Below are 16,839 nucleotides of genomic sequence, written 5' to 3'. Positions count from 1 at the left end.
CTGAGTTATTAATAATTGTGAGGTATTATACTACTAAAAGGTACTCTTGCTTTAAGTCGGTAGGATGCACCATTTTTTAGAAAAATTTTTCGTTTGTTGAATTTGAAAAAAAAATCACAAAAAAGCTAATTAGAAAAACGAAAACTGGTACGTTTATTTATCTTCTAGAGATAAATCGATTTTCTCAATTGCGAAATTCTATTACCGGTCATGTGTCCGTTTTGGGTATGGTAGTGGAGCCCAAGCGGGGATTTTTGCAGTTACTCGAGCGCGTTAGATTAGCATATGGGAGAGACCTGGTACCCTGCAGATGTACCTTTACCATATATTGGCTCTTAACACAGGGGAGTTCGTTAGAGGGGGTCCGAAAAAAAAATATATCCTTAAAAAAACTCGAAATTGTCAGATTAAGATAAGGTAAATTAAGTACATGCAAAAGAGTGAATTTGAGCCAGGCGTAAGGAATTGGGTGAGTCCCAAAATTTCACAAGAAAAAAGCGAATATTTTGCGAAATGAATGACAGACCGAAAAACTAAAAAATATGTGCTGAATATTTTTTAAAAATCTATCGAATGATACCAAACACGACTTCCCACGGAGAGGGGTGGGGGTAAATTTAATATTTTAAATACGAATTCCGCAATAATTCGCGAAATGAACATCAGATCGAAAAACTGTAAAATACACTTATTCAATATTTTTGAAAAATCTATAGAATGGCACCAAACACGACCTCCACGAAGGTGGGGTGGGGTGTTACTCTAAAATCTTAAATAGGAGTCCCCATTTTGTATTATGGACAAATAGAAATGGACAAATAGAAAAAATGGAAGAACATTTCAAAAATAACGAAATTAGAGGGGCTTACGAATACCTAAAAAAGATAAAAAGTGGGTATAAACCTCAAACAAGTCTATGTAAAGATGAAAGTGGGCAAATAATCAGTGACCAACAGAAAGTCACAGAAACCTGGAAGCATTATTTTCAGACACTACTTGGAACTCAAGTAGACATGGAAGATGAAATGGGTATGATCTACGTAGAAGAGAATGGAGTAGAAGCTCCAACCATAGAGGAAGTTTTCGAAGCCATTAAGGCCCAGAAAAACAATAAAGCTCCGGGAGTTGATGAAATACCAGCAGAACTATATAAGGTAGGTGGCGACCACCTAGCAAGTCACATCCACGCGCTCATCAGAGACGTATGGCAAGAAGAGAAAATACCCGACGACTGGAAGAAAAGTATAGTATGCCCGATCTATAAAAAAGGAGACAAACTCCAGTGCAAAAACTACCGTGGAATCTCTCTACTATGTACAGCATATAAAGTCCTCACGTATATTATAAACCAGCGGCTCCAACCACTAGCAGAAAATATTATTGGAGAGTATCAGACGGGCTTCCGACGGGGAAGATCGACACTGGATCAAATATTCACAGTAAAACAGATCTTGAGCAAAGCATGGGAACACGATATTGATGTTCACAACGTGTTTGTAGACTTCAAACAGGCATACGACTCAGTCAAAAGGAACAAACTATACTATATATTGGCTGAATTGGCAATACCACACAAGTTAATAAGACTCATTAAAGCCACAATGGATGAAACTCAGGCATGTGTACGAATACAAAACCACCGGACAGACTTTTTTAACATTTCGCAGGGACTAAAACAGGGAGATGGGCTGGCCCCAACATTGTTTAACCTGGCACTGGAGTATGCGGTTAGGCAAATGCAAACTGGACGAGGAAATCTACTGATCAACCGAACGGTTCAACTGGCCGCTTATGCTGATGATATTAATATTATGAGTAGAACATCAACAGGAGCACAGGAAACATATGCAGAGTTAAAAACACAAACAAAAATGCTAGGTCTGGAAATTAACACAGAAAAAACAAAAATAATGACTCAGACGAGAAGAAATATAGTCCCAGAAAACATTATACATGAAGATGACATTGAAACGGTTGAAAAGTTTACATACCTGGGAGTAGAAATATATGCCGACGGATCAGAAGATGGAGAAATAAGGAAGAGAATAACGCAGGCAAACAGAGCTTATTTTGCCCTCTCCCATATATTTCGGTCAAAAAGTGTCCACCGAAATACAAAGATGAGAATCTATAAAACCTTAATTCGACCAATAACATGCTATGGCAGTGAAGTCTGGGTGCTGAAAGAAACATCCAAAAACAAACTCGACACATTCGAAAGGAAAGTACTTAGGAGAATACTAGGACCTGTGAGGGAAAACGGAATCTTCAGAAGTCGATACAACAACGAGCTTTATCAACTTTATAAGGAAACGCCCCTGTCAGACTTCATTAGATTACAAAGATTGCAATGGGCCGGACATGTGATAAGAATGGGAGAGGATAGGCTACCAAAACGAGCACTGAATGCTAGAATGCAAGGAAAGAGACCGGTTGGGAAGCCACGAAAGCGCTGGGAAGACACAGTAAACAGCGACGCACAAGCCCTTTTAGGAGTCCGTGTATGGAGAAGAGCAGCCACAGACAGGCAAGGGTGGAGGCAAAAAATAAAGGAGGCCAAGGCTCAATTTGGGCTGTAGTGCCGTAGAAGAAGAAGAAGAAGATTTTGTATTATAGATTTGGATTCCTTACGTAAAATAAGTAACTTTTATTCGAAACATTTTTTCTATTTATGGATAGATGGCGTTATAATCGGAAAAAACGATTGTTGGAAATGGAAAATTAAATTAAAAAATGGCAAGCGCCCACTAAAATGGAAAACTTTACTTAACTTTTTTTGGTTTTAGGACCTACTCTTCACAACCCAATAGGTCTCCATAACGCTCGAGTGACTGCACATTTAGCATACTTTGCTCCCCTACTAGTAGGTCAACGGTTATTTTATAGCATAACTTTTTTGTATTTAATTTTTAATCATTTTTGACTCTTGATGATTAAGTGCTGTATTATTGTACTTATAGTTACTCTTGCTTTAAGTCGGTAAAATACACCTTTTATATTTGAAGTTTTTTTTCAAATTTTTTTAAAATTGAAAAAACGAAAAATTTTTAAAGTGATTTTTCTAGAAAATGGTGCATCCTACGGACTTAAAGTAAGAGTACCTTTTAGTACTAGAATACTTCACAATTTAATAATACAGTGTCAAAAATGCTTATAATTCAAACAAAAAAGTTATGCGATTAAATAACCGTTGCCCTACCCAAAACTTGATGAAATCGATTTATCTCTAGAATATAAATAAGCGTACCAGTTTTCGTTTTTCAAAATAGAAGCATTCTGGTGATATTTAAGAAAAACTTTTTCCAATACGCCATCTTCAACGAGCTCTAGATCCCTTAGTAAGGATTTTCGGACTAGGTGAATTGGGTTAAATTGTCTTACAATTATCTGAAGAATCTCCAGTCTTCGTGTCTCGGTAGAGTTTCTGGACACTCTGCATTCTACACCTCATAATACAGGGCGAGATCATCGGAATGAGAGGCCCAGGCCAAAGAACAACATCCTGGCTCCGAAATCTCCGGGAGTGATATCAACAGCCCACCGCCAATCTGTTCAGAGCTGCCGTAAACAAAGTTATTATTACCAATATGATCGCCAACCTTCGATAATTGGACAGAGTACTGAAAGAAGGGGAAGATAAAGTGTCCTCAACCACGATAATATTTCCCGTTGGTTGTGATAAAGAAGCCCCCAACTTCTATTAAGCGGATAAGTGTACCAATTTGTTAAAGAAATATGTAATAAGAAAAATTATTCATTTCCATTCAGAAATTTAACAAGAATGCTTACCATAAAAACTATATTGAAATCTGTAAAATGAAGGTTTTGGTTTCATTTTTTTTTTACTTTCATATTGTTAAATTCTTAAGAATTACCATAAACAGATTTGTCAAGTTCAGAGAATTAGGCTTGTCCTGAATAACTTCGAAAGTCCAAAACGCTTTTAAAAGATCAAATTTCGTTAAAGAATATCTAAATTATTGGATTTCAAAAGAGCGTTAGAAACGCAATACAATGGCTTAATGTATTACTGTAGACCTATTCTTCAAAATACTTCGTACCAGATTCCTGGACCACCGAGTAGTAATGGGTTTTGTCCTATGAAAAGGGCAGATCTTCGAAAAAAATCGTTATGCGACGGCAGATCTTCCCAATACGTTCTGAGAGAAACATCTCCAGTTAAGCGCGGTATAATCGTGCCTTAGCCGTCGTGATGTCGATCGACGCGTTCCATGCCAATTTAGGAATACCAATGAGCTTCGATATTTAATGTCTACCCGCCAGTTAATATATTTCAACAAAAGAGGTAAGTTTTTCTATATTTATTTCTATATTTATTTTATTGCTCGCGATTTCAATTAATTAATTAGCTAATTCCATTACGTCCAACTTTTAAACAGGTGTTTAAAATGACAAATGGCAAATAAGTTATTATCACCAAATAGCCGTCGAAGCACACGAGACTAAAAAAATGGACATCCAATAAGAATGTTTCATACGATCAGGCGCAAAAAATGAAACAAATAATTAGCAACAAAGTAAATATGAATAAGTTGAAATTGATTTTATAGTGAAAATTAATTTTTTTTAATCATTTGCCTAATTTGAAATGACAATGTATACAAAAATATAAATTTTTGATAAATTTGAGGTTAAAATATAAATAATTTTTTGGCGCGTTGCTGAGACGACTTTACTGGAGAGTGATATATTTTATTTTAATACATCAGATTTTACTTAAAAATACCTACCCGAAAAATAATGATAGCTACAGCATCAAACTAATAAGTACCATGGAGCAAGCTAAAGCTACATGAGTAAATAAGAACACCCAATAATAAAATAAATAATCAACTATTTGTAATGGGAAATAAGCCACAGTTTTACCAAAAAAATGATTTAATTAACGTTTCGAAGCCCAAATCGGGTTTCGTTGTCAAAATACAAAATACTACTAAAATAAATAAAAATGTTGTTGCTAAGTAAAAAAATTCTTCTAATAATTTATTTAATCTGACTCATTTATATTGCCAATTCAGACGTATATTATACATTTTAAAGTACAAGACTTTAAAATGATATCGCCAATATTTATGAGTTGCGTTCCTGGGGCGACTTTACTAAAAGATAGTTCATTCGATTACATGAAATTAATCCCAACTCAAGAATATCCGTCACAAAAAAATCATAGCATGTTATCTGTCTTTAAAAAGACAACCAAATGCAACGATGACAGTAAAATTCTCGCGTTAGAGATTCCATAGTAAATCACGAGGGAAAACCAGGAAAAAACCTCGTGATACTATTCCGACATCGTAAGTATTTGGTCTTACATTTAATTTACTTTCAAAAACTAATACCAAATTCTGACTTTAATATGTTTAAATTATAAATAATATTAATAATACATAGATATACAATAAGTAATACTAAAATATAAAGTTTGTACTAACTCCATATGTTATTGACTTACTAATCGTGGTATTTTCTTTCTATTGACTTCCTCTTTCAGTATGGGTAACCACATCCTACTACATTCTACCGAGGAATTTGCGACGCAATTGGTTTCATTTAGCATAATTAGAGCCGCCTCTTTGATTTTTCTCTTTTTACTATCTGATTCTTTCAGGACTATACTTGTATCTCTCCACTGAACCCTACGTTCATTATATCATGCGTGTTGACATATTTGAGATCTATAAAATTCTCTATTTTTAATATAAGACTGATGTTCACTTATTCTAACGTTTAATGGTCTTGATGTTTCACCTAAATAAAATTGTTCGCATTCACAAGGTATTTTATAAATGCAATTCTTTGTTCTTTCTTGTTCATTGTTAGGTTTAGTTTTAGATAGAATAGATCTCAATGTGTTTGTTGTTTTGAATGTTGTTGAAATGTTGTAAATAAAATTGTTCGCACTCACAAGGTATTTTATAAATGCAATTCTTTGTTTAGGTGAAACATCAAGACCATTAAACGTTAGAATAAGTGAACATAGGTCTTATATTAAAAATAGAGAATTTGACAGATCTCAAATATGTCAACAAGCATGGAATAATGAACATAGAGTTCAGTGGAGAGATACAAGTATAGCCCTGAAAGAATCAGATAGTAAAAAGAGAAAAATCAAAGAAGCGGCTCTAATTATGCTAAATGAAACCAATTGTGTCGCAAATTCCTCGGTAGAATGCAGTAGGATGTGGTTACCCATACTGAAAGACTAAGTCAATAGAAAGAAAATACCACGATTAGTAACTCAATAACATATCGAGTTAGTACAAATTTTATATTTTGGTATTACTTGTTGTATATCTATGTATTATTAATATTATTTATAATTTAAACATATTAAAGTCAGAATTTGGTATTAGTAATTTGAAAGTAAATTAAATGTAAGATCAAATACTTACGATGTCAGGATAGTATCTCGAGGTTTTTTCCTGGTTTTCCCTCGTGATTTACTATGGAATCTCTAACGCGAGAATTTTACTGTCATCGTTGTATTTGGTTGTCTTTTTAAAGACAGATCACATGCTATCATTTTTTTGTGACGGATATTCTTGAGTTGGGATTGATTTCATGTAATCGAATGAACTATCTTTTAGTAAAGTCGTCCCAGGAACGCAACTCATAAATATTGGCGATATCATTATTTCAAAGTCTTCTACTTTAAAATTTATAATATACGTCTGAATTGCCAATATAAATGAGTCAGATTAAATAAATTATTAGAAGAATTTTTTTACTTAGCATCAACATTTTTGTTTATTTTATTAGTATTTTGTATTTTGACAACGAAACTCGATTTGGGCTTCGAAACGTTAATAAAATAATTTTTTTGGTAAAATTTTGGCTTATTTCCCATTAAAAATAGTTGATTATAAAAATGCCACAAGGAAATAGCTTCAGAACAACAGTAAAATAAATATTTTTTTGTATTATCATATTTAAAGTCTATTTTACTTTTTATAACTTGGCTGCGCCGTACTAATGACGACCAACGAGCTAAAAATATGTACGAGTATCTAGAGCTGCCTTTTTCATTCTTATGTACATCCATTTTCCATCTATCCAATTGTCCATCTATTTTAATATTGTGCCTCTTGCATCCAATTCCTATGTCAACGCTTTAGATCATCAGTCCAACGTGTTGGTGGACGAACTCTGCTTCGGTAGACATCATCTCTTGGTCTTCACTCCAGTATCCGTTTTGTCCAGCTATTACCTGTCATTAGAGTCACTTGACCTGCCCTATCCATGTCAGTGTTGCTATTCTCTCTATTGTATCAGCTACTCCTGATCTTTGTCGTAGATGATGGTTTGGGATCTTGTCTCGTAGTGAAACGCTAAAAAGCTCCATGGAGCACGCTCCATCACCCTTTAACCTTCAGATGACCACTTTTTTTTGGTTACACGGATGACCAATGGGGGGGGGGGAATGACCCCAGGTCAAAAATGTCAAAAAAAAATTAAAAAAAAAATGAAGTTTTTTTTTGGCATGGACTTTATGTCATTCAGCCAGTCACAACATGGGTATTAGTGTCATGTGTAGTGTGTACGTTGAGTAAGTGTCTTGTTACTTTGCAAAGTCGACGTCATTAGCGTAAAACTACTTGGAACATAATAGATGGTATTTTACTAAACATCAACTTCAGAATATATTTTATATTCGTAAAATATGGGGAATTATTTTTATTTCAAAATATGAGGATATCTAGAATGATATTAAAGTCAAATAAAAAATAATAAGTTAAAAATTGAAAATACTTTTGAATTTATTAAAAAAAAACATACGCTGGGGTCACAATTTCCCCCGCTTGGTCATTCGAAGGTTAAGACACACGGATATTTTTCACTGTTCTCCTTGTCATGGTCAGCGTTTCCGCTCTGTAAGTCAACACTGGCAATACACACTGATTAAAAGTTTTTCTTTTAAGGCATATTGGTATAGATATCAGACAATTTAAAAATAAATCAAAACGGGAACTGGTGTACTTATGTTTTGAAAAAAACTGATAGTGTGTAAATAAATTTATTAAATCAACTAAGTACTTTCAGCATTTTAAATGCCATCATCAGAGCTATCGTTTCATAGTTTTAAATACCTCAAACGAAGAGAAATCCAAATGGTAGTTATTTTGAAAACACATTAAATGTGATTATTTTATATATATTTTTAGAGTTTTTCACCTGACCAGCGGTTTGATCCCTTGGTCACTTTTTAAAATTGGAATGTGTTTGTTCAATGATTTCTCTTCGTTTGAGGTATTTACAACTATGAGACGATAGATCAGATGATGGCATTTAACCCTGGAAGCTCACACTTGGGTGTGAGATACCCATCGCGACACTTAACTGCATGTAGCTTGCGCAGCTGCATTTCAATGGTAATGCTGATTTATGTAAATTCAGTCTCTAGTCTGCCAAGTACGGGTGTGTAGTTGCGGTCTCATTTAAGCAATATTTCCAATCACGAGAATTTATTGAAAACAGGCTAGGGTATGTAGCACCCATGTGTGAGGTTTGCGATCAAGTGTGCGTTCAAGTTAATGACCTAACAACACAACATCCCACAAATTTAGTAAAGAAAACTAGGTGTTATTTCTGCAAAGGCAAAGATGGAAAAGCAAAGCGTGCATGCTCGGCTTGCTATAAAGCATAATGCATGGAGCATAGATCCACACTGTCTTATGAATGTAGTTACTAAAATGAGTGAAACTGAAATACCTGGCTAAGAATGAATATGAGTTCTATAATCAAAAGGTGTTATATTTTAGTTAGAAAGACCATTTTGTTGTTAAATTAAATTAAAATATTTTGAATTATGTTTCCGGTTTTTTAGAAAATGTTTTTTAATTATTTTTAGGTATTTTTAATATTTTGTTCTTTTGTGTTACTACAATTAAGAGAGAGAAAATAAAATTATTGATTTAATTATTCGTATGTATTCAATAGTGATCAGAGGGTCTCTGGAAATCATAAAATATTTACTTTTTTTTTATTTCTTCACAAAAAATCATTGGGTATCTGACACCCATGTGTGCGGTTTATGTAAAAAAAATAGGTGTGATCTTCCAGGGTTAAAATGCCAAAAGTACTTAGCTGATTTAATAAATTTATTTACACACTATCAATTTTTTTGAAAACATACACCAGTTCCCGTTTTGATTTATATACACTGGCGGGCAAAAAATTTAGGTCACTAGATGAATTATACAGGTTTGATGCCTCGAATTTCTAAACCTGTTGTCCGATTTGAGTGATTTTTTTAGTATGTTTTAGTTTTATTATTTAAGAATCTCAATATGTTAATATTGTTGTTAGACAGGTAAATGTCATTTTATACCGGGTGTAACAATCATACTGTGTTTTTTCCTTAAAGTTCGGAACACTCTGTGGAATATTATAGCATAGATAAAATATTAAAATTAAAACTCGATTGTAGCCTTAGGTTTTTCTTAACATTTTCTTGATTGACTCATTGGCTTATGTTGGATATGGATAATAAAAAAGTTAGGTACTTTAACAACTAGCCACGTTCTTCATCAATACAGGGTGTTTCTAAATAAGTGCGACAAACTTTAAGGGGTGATTCTGGATGAAAAAATAATGACCGTTTGCTTTATAAACATATGTCCACAAACGCTTCATTTCCGAGATACGGGATGTTGAATTTTTTCTTACAAACTGACAGTTTATTTTTTGCTCTAAATCCGGTTGAGATATGCAAATGAAATTTGGTAGGTTTTAGGAGATAGTTATTGCGCATTTTTTGACATACAATTAAGAATTTTATATTCACCACTGGCGTGCGTACGGGATATATCTAAAATATTTATACCCGTATGCACGACAATGGTGAATAGAGAATTCTGATTTGTATGTCAAAAAATGCGCAATAACTACCTCTTAAAACCTACCAAATTTCATTTGCATATCTTAACCGAATTTAGAGCAACAAATAAACTGTCAGTTTGTAAGAAAAAATTCAACATCCCGCATCTCGGAAACGAAGCATTTGTGGACTTATCTTTATAAAGCAAACAGTCATTATTTTTTCATGCAGACTTACCCCATAAAGTTTGTCGCACCTATTAAGAAACACCCTGTATTGATGAAGTACGTGGCTAGTTGTTAAAGTACCTAACATTTTTATTATCCAACATATGCAAATGAATAAAAAAAGAAAATGTTAAGAAAGTCTAAGGTTACAATTGAGTTTTAATTTTAATATTTTATCTATGCTATAATATTCCACAGAGTGTTCCGAACTTTAAGGAAAAAACACAGTATGATTGTTACACCCGGTATAAAATGACATTTACCTGTAACAACAATATTAACATATTGAGATTCTTAAATAATAAAACTATAACATACTAAAAAATCACTCAAATCGGACAACAGGTTTAGAAATTCGAGGCATCAAACCTGTATAATCCATGTAGTGACCTCAATTTTTCGCCCGCCAGTGTAGAAGTGTGTTGTACAAGTCAAACAGTCTTTTTCTATTCATAATTTAAAAATATAGTTCAGCCTGCTGAAGGCTGCCCTTATTAGTTTATTATTTATATATATCGGGTGTTCTACAGCATTCGCCGTTTCCCGCATCCTATTCGCCATGCTTTTCGGTCACGAATATCTTCCTCGTTGAGTTGTCTACTGTTCATTGCTTTCTCTACGTCTTGTATCCATGTTCTCTTCGGTCTGCCTCTTTTTCTTCTCTCGGGTGGTACATACTGGATCATTTTCTTGGGCCATCTTGTTGGTCCCATTCTCTGGACATGCCCGTACCATATTAATCTTTTTTGTTCTATTCTGTCTATAATATCCTTTTCTACTTCCATTCTTTCTTTTATTTCTTCGTTTGGGATATGCTGCAGTTTAGATATTCTGCAGCTTCTTCTAAGCGCGTCCATTTCTAAAGCTTGAAGTCTTTTATTTTGTCGGTCTTTTACTTCCCACACTTCCGAGTTGTACAGGACAATTCCTTCCACGATAGTTTGGTAGATTTTTTTCTTTGTCTGATTTTGCAGTCCTGTACTCCACCAAATGCCATTTAGCTGTTTTATAGCTTTTCTTCCTTGGCTTATTCGATATTCTATATCTTGATCGCATGTGGAGTTTTTGTCAAAAATTGAACCTAGATATTTAAATTCATCACATCCTTTTATGCATTCCCCTTCTAATTCTAAGTCTTCAGTATCACCTCCGACTACAAGGTATTCAGTTTTCTCCATGCTCATTTCCAAACCCCATTTTTGGTACTCCTCTTTCAATTTTCTAATCATGTAACTGGCGTCATCTTTATCAGCAGCAATCACAACTTGGTCGTCAGCAAATAGCAACGTATACAAATAAGAATCTCCTACTGGTATCCCCATTGTTTGGCATTTCCTAGTCCAATATTTTAACACATGTGTAAGGTAAATTTTAAATAAAGTGGGCGACAGACAGCATCCCTGCAAAAGGCCTTTCGAAGTTTCAAAGGTATTTGAAAGTTTCGTTCCAATTTTAATTGCTGTTGTTGCATTAGCATAGAGATCTTTTATTGTTTGGATGTATTTTCTATTTAAAGTGGTTTGTTGTAATACCTCAAACATTTTTCCTCTGGGAACGGTATCGTATGCTTTTTTTAAGTCTACAAATACCATGTGAATTTCTAGATTTCTACCAGAACGTTTTTCTAGTAATTGCCTTATGCAGAAAATGTTATCTGTGCATGATCTACCTGCCCTAAATCCACTTTGTTCTTCGGAATCTTGCCACTCCTTTTCTATCCGTTTCTTTATTATTCGTCCGTACAGTCTTCCAACTGAGCTGGTCACACTAATGCCTCTGTAATTATTACAATTTTTTCTACCACCCTTTTTGTATATAGGGGTAGTTATGGAGTTTTTCCACTCAGAGGGCACGCCACTAGTTTATTATTTACCTGCAAAAAATCTTTGTAAAAAATATGTAATCGGAAATTTTAAACAAACGTTAACACATCGAATATAATAGAATAAAGCCGGTGTTAATTATATTATATCTATATCAAAAATTAAATTAAATTTATTACAATGAATGCCCAATTAATAAACCCACGTGAATGTTATCGAGAACGAGCAGATTTCAAAGCGATATGAAATAAATCATGAGTGAAAAATGTATTAAAAACAGGAAACCGTTACGACTGCGAATCCGCACAAAATTCCATATCACAATGAATTTTTAATGCATATTCTTGTTCTGTAAAATTGTACCAAGTGTAATGCCGAAGGGTATTCCCGTGTATATTTAATGCTAATACCTTGCTAAAAATTAAACGAAATTATAACTCACAAAAAGAGAAATATGAAAATCCTATCGGTTTTTTAAGGTAATGATTAGTTATATGCCTATAAGAAATAAGAATAATTTAACACCAAACCAAAACTGCTCGTTTTGCACAACTCAAAGAAAGCATAATTTCAATTATCTTGTTAAATTGACTCCAAAAATCCTATATTTTTTTCCAGGAAAACTGTCACATATATGATTTTTTTCAACTCCGCAATTTGGCGGTAGTATCATTATTCATTTGGCGGTAAAATGAATATTTTTATTCTGGAACAAAGATATTTTTGTGTTATACCTTGACGTTCAACGTGAAAGTATCAATATTTAACACAAAAACCGTTGTATTTCGAAAAGTATCCTAGGAATTTTTCGTTAACGTTTAAAAGACGGGCCAGTATTTTAAACGAAAAGTGACATAACCCAAATGTTGATTTTTTTTCTTTGTTAAATCCGATATCAGAATTTTTTGGTTGTGATTCTAACACAGTTAGAAACGTTCACTTATCCATACTTTTCGTTTTTAATTTATAAATTTTAGCTGTTGCCTTTTAAAACTTACAGTTAAATTAAGATCTAAAACATGAATTTTTGTCTTCCATGAAAAAAGTTGTTTTTTTGAGTTTCGACACTTTTCTTTCGGATAAGCGACATATGCTTAAGTTACGAAATAGTAGTGATGCGTGATGCGTTAATAATCTGCGTGGACAGTCTAGTACTATGTGCCTGATCATCTGTCTTGCAGTTCCTCAATCACCAGAAGGTGAGGAAAATTTATCCCATCTGTAGAGGGAGTCAGCGCATCTTCCACAGCTTTTTCTGATTCGATTAAGGCATGCCCAAATCTTACAGAGACGTTCAAATTCTCCAGGATTATCTATGATGTCCAGTAGACTATGATAAAACTGATATGTCTTAATTTATTATTCTTGTCTCCCCAGGCATTTAAGTCACTCTTGAGCGGATTTCAGGGGAAGTAACCTGGATCGGCGACGATTTTCAAGAATATCGGGGACTTAAAAACTATCAATAATTTTGTTGTATTTTTAACCAATGTATACTAATTATTTATTAGAATGTTTGTTTATTTATATTGTTTTTCTAGATTTAGTAAACAAGCGTAAATCTCACTCAGATGCTCAACGTCTGAGTTCTTATTTATTAAGTTATCAATTTGGATGATAAATTCCATCTCAAGGAAGAGTCTGTTGTTGAGGTTATTTCCCATTGCGAGGATCTTTGTTTCGTTATAGTTCATTTTGTACTGTTCGTCATGTATGTGTTTTGCAAGGGAGCATCTATCAGGGTATAGTCTACTGTCACTCTTATGGGAAGTGATACGATCTTTAAGATGTCGGTTCGTTTGGCCAATATACGGTTTGTTGCAACTTTCTCAACGAATGCAATAGACTATGTTCGATAACTCGTCTGTAAACAAAATAATTGTAAATTTTTAATTATTGTATTTTTGTCAATTTCGCAGAACACCTTGTAGCATTCTTTATAATAACGACCGACAACATTGCAATTCTAATCGGACATTTTCCATCCGAACCATATGATTTGTAAAGACTCGTCCTTACATGTATATATAGTTATATATTCGTACTGATAATCTCGAAACGTATTATGCCTTCGTGTCGTTTAGTGTCGTTTGTCGCTTTGTGCTATTCCATTGTGACTACAACGCTATATTTGCATATCGCGTCGTTTTAAAGCACAGAACATTACTGCCACTGCGACAACTCTTCGGTGGCTCCTCTTTTTGTTGATTATCGAAGATAAATAAAACTTATTTCATCTAGATAGATTTGAGGGTTTCAATGGAATGTTGCGGATTAATGTTTGGCTTTCCGCTTTCATTTGTTTCATATGACGGTGTTACTCTCTTAAGTCAAAATAATAACAAAATAGCTCTATAGGAAATAAAATATACAAGGATAAAACAAATAAAATAAAAATTTACAATCATCAATATCTACATCATACTCTAAATAATACTGAATGATATGAATGATTATCGAAAATAAAATTGAGTTTTTCACTTAACGCGCAAATATTCGATGGCTTAGTTAAAGCTCTAAATGACGTAACATGTGGATTGTTATAGTCAATATAGATTTTTTTATAACTTATGTTTGTCAAGGTTTTTTAAGACTTATTGAAAACAATGATGTTCATTGTTTTAAAGTAGCTATCATTGTTAAACAAAATTGTATTTTCCTCCACAATTCTTCATTTATTATGGTGTTGAGCCAACATATATTTAGAATTTTTTCTATGCATTTATTTACAAATACTGATTTTTCTTGAATTCCCTTGTATTACTGTTCATGTTCAACTCCCAATCATGTTATTCATGTCGTCTATTGTGTTTGATATTAAGCAAGTGTCGGCTGCATACTCCATATCTGCCAGTTTCTTACGAGGTGCCAGTTTCTCAGTGAAGGTAATTCCAAGATATTCCATTTTGTATTTCTATTGTTTTTTCCACTGTGTGATTAAGGCATATTTATATTAAAGAGAAGTGGTGACAGTATGCAACCTTGTTGTAAACCTACTTCTATTTCCATTTTATCTGCCATTTGCCCTTTATGTAATACTTGACATGTTTGATCATACATAATTTAGATTCATATGTCGACCGTAGGCGGTATTCTATTTAGATTTAAAATTTTCCATAGAACCGTATGTTTTATACTGTCAAGGGCTTTGACAAAGTCTATAAAAGTCATAATCAATGCTGCTTTTTTCTCTTTGGTTTCATCATTCTGGCATCTTCTTGTCTTTGAACATGTCCCAGTCATGAGAGTCTTTAACTTTTCACACGATCTTACAATATCATAGCCTTTCTCCTGATTCTCCATGTGCCTTCCACAGTGCCATGATGTATTCCTCTTGCATCGGGCCATATACTTTTCTCAGTACCTTTCTCTCGAATGTCCTGAGTTGGGCTTCATCTTTTTTATTATTACACTACATAGGTATCACAACCATAGGTTATCACGGATCTAATCAATGTTCTGTAGATAATCATTTTGGTTCGTTTATCTAATAATTTCGGGTCATACTACCTGCATGCGCGCCAATGGTAAATATAACATTCTTAATCTTGTTAAAAAAATGCGCAATAACTAACTCTTAAAACCTACCAAATTTTATTTGCATATTTCAACATTTCAATAAATAAATCCTTAGTTTGTAAGAAAAATTTTAACACCCCTATTGGGGAAAGGAAGCATTTACGGACATCCGTTTATAAAGCAAACTCTCATTATATTTTCACGCAGAATTACCCCTTCAAGTTTGTCATATTTATTTAAAAACACTCTGTATTTATGAAAAACCTGCTAGTTATTAAAGCATTTAAGTTTCTATGGTCCGACATAAGTGAATGAATTAACAAACAGAATGTTAAGAAGACCTGAGGCTATAGTAGGGTTTTAATTTCAGTATTTTATAAATGGTAGAATATTCCACAGTATGACGCGAACTTTGAGAAAAAACCCATTTTGCTTGGTAGGTACACCTGGTATACAATGACAATTATTTACCTGTCTAGCAACAGTATTGTTACAGTGATATTGTTAGAGAATAAGGAGATAACATATTAAAAAATCACTTAAATCGGACAACAGGTTTAGGAAATTCGAGACATCAAAAATGACCCATTTTTAAGGTGGTGCATTAATTTCTTGGACAAGTGTATACACGTAGTATATGTATAATTCTATGTTGTATTCGTAAGCTTGTTTGAAGTTATACTTCTTTAGGCGCGATATGAGGGTGAATTTTAATATGATTAAAACCTTCAATCTGGGCGCAGTGGCATTATAACTTTGTTCTGATTGGATGTTCAAATGACATGTCAAAAATTATTCAATATGGCGGCTGTGGCACAGCTGTGGTTTGATTATTTATGGTTGTTGCGTTTTGAAAGTTGTGGGAAAAGAAACAACAAACAAAAGTTAGTTAATAGTTATACTGCCTTTTTAAATAGTTTTCATATATATTTTTGGAATTTTGGACTATTTTGGACAAGGAAAACTCATTCTGATTTGGTAAGTAGTTTTTATTATAATCATATTGTAATTATACATTTGGATTAGGTTGAAATAAATTAGGTCCGATTTTTTTTTAAATTATGATTTTTTGGCGTAGATTTATTTATCTAGTAGGTATGTAATGCTTTGATTTACATACTTAATTTGATTACCAACAAAAGTTGTACCAATCTTCATCTAATATATTGTTTTCTTACTCTTTTGTTACATTTTAATATTTTCTTCCACAAAAATCAAACTACATAATTTGATTAAATTCAGAACAACTGTCAAACAGTAAAACGTTCAGTTACCCTATTTTTCCACATGACAAATAATGTGTAATTGGATGAGTGAGTCTAGGCTTCGATTACGAATCAAAGCGTCCCCAAATTCGCGGGTTCGAATCCCGATGCAAGTTTTTATTTTTTTATTTTTTTATGCATTTTATGATTGTAAGTATAATTTGTTA

This window comes from Diabrotica virgifera, chromosome 6 (assembly GCF_917563875.1).
Source record: "Diabrotica virgifera virgifera chromosome 6, PGI_DIABVI_V3a".
In the NCBI taxonomy this organism is placed as follows: Eukaryota; Metazoa; Arthropoda; class Insecta; order Coleoptera; family Chrysomelidae; genus Diabrotica; species Diabrotica virgifera.
Note: the sequence above shows the minus strand (reverse complement) of the source record.